The 1,634-nt window shown below is 41.3% G+C and overlaps 1 pseudogene; it reads right to left on the bottom strand.

Annotated features, from left to right (window-relative positions):
• Nucleotides 1-771: 771 nt before the first annotated feature.
• The window catches only part of LOC101656962, a 106,125-nt pseudogene continuing 105,262 nt past the window's right edge, over nucleotides 772-1,634 (bottom strand).

Genomic DNA, 1,634 nt, shown 5'->3' with positions numbered 1-1,634 from the left:
AATTTGGGAAGCTATGCTCCAGATGGATGCCTGAACTTTGGATTTACTGGACTTACTAACCTCCATAGCCATACATGCCATTTTTTCCCCCTTAAAGGTCAGGGAGTTCTTCGGGAAGCTGCCATGACTGTGGAGCCCTGGGACAGCAGAATATACTAAAGGGGAGAAATGGTGGTTGATATCAGGTGTAATGAAGTGGTATAATATTTTGGGAAAGGCAAGATATTTGGGATAATTTCAACCTTTACCTCATTGGAACCATCTTGTATTAATATTTCTAAAAGAAATTATTTTTTTAAGCCTCCAAAAAATTGTGGAAAAATTCCATTATTTTTTCATCACACTTTCCATGAACTTTTGAAGCCCTCAAAACACACACACACACACACACACACGCGCGCGCTAATTCTTCTGCTTGATAAACTATAATTTTTAATCAACATTATAAAAAAACCCAACATTATCTTGTTGTTCTTGAGGCCACATTGATCGGAAAAAATAAGGGTGCATTTTGTGTAGAGTGCAGTGGGTAAAGCAAAAGTTGTTTATAAAACATAAAATAGTGATTTTATGAGCTAGTGAGTCTTTTTTTCTGAGCAGCATTTTAGTTTTTCAAATTTTCTAGTAGTTGTATTGGCATATAATTCACATACCATACAATCCACTAGTAAAATCACAAGTAATTACTTTTTAAAATTATGCTGAAAAAATTTGAAAATGCTGCATTTGTTATTGTAGAGATCTCTTCATCCACTTCACCTAGAGGCCATTTCACCCACTGCTCTGTTTGGCGGCCAGTCTCTCGTCTCTCTCTTCAGAAATGGCAAGACGGATACCTTTTCTTCAGGGGAGAGATATCCATGGTTGTTGCCTCTTCCAATCATGAAAATGTTGGAAAGCCGGGGGGCACAGCTATTGCCAATGGCATCTTTCACATGAGCCACATCAAAAGAGCCAGGGTGTTTCTCTCTATTAGTGATCGCACCAATTCTTCCCAGGTAGCATCTCCAGTCACCATACACAGGTTACCTGTGCCGAGCTTGATGAAATCGGTCATCTTTCCGATCTTCGAGTCCATCTGAAGGGTTCATTCACCGTGATGAGGGGATCAGGACAGCGGATGGTATGAGCATCGTGAGTCACCAGGTGAGGGATTCCTTTTGTGCCCACACAGATCTTTCTTACTTTGCACAACTTGTACTTCGCCTCCCCAGGTGTAATGCGAGGAACAGTAAAGCGACCCTTGGGGTCACAGATCAGACGGAGATTCTCGGCTATGACATCCATGAAACCAGCAGGGTAGGTTATATCAGTTCGGACCTTGCCATCAATTAAAAAAAAATCATTTTATTGGGGCTCGTACAACTCTTATCACAATCTATACATACATCTATTGTGTAAAGCACACTTATACACTCGCTGCCCTCATCATTCTCAAAACACTTGCTTTCCGCTTGGGCTCCTGGAGTCAGCTCCTCATTTTTCTTACCGCCCCCTCCCTCCCCCCTCCCTCATGAACGCTTGATAATTTATAAATTATTATTTTATCATATCTTACCCTGCCCGACGTCTCTCTTCCCACGTTTCTGTTGTCCATCCCCCAGGAAGGAGGTTATATGCAGATCCTTGTAATA

Source organism: Echinops telfairi, unplaced genomic scaffold, assembly GCF_000313985.2.
Source record: "Echinops telfairi isolate 266 unplaced genomic scaffold, ASM31398v2 ScPeMD7_443;HRSCAF=831, whole genome shotgun sequence".
NCBI lineage: Eukaryota > Metazoa > Chordata > Mammalia > Afrosoricida > Tenrecidae > Echinops > Echinops telfairi.
The sequence above is the reverse complement of the archived record's forward strand: the minus strand, read 5'-3'. Positions and strand labels throughout refer to the sequence as shown.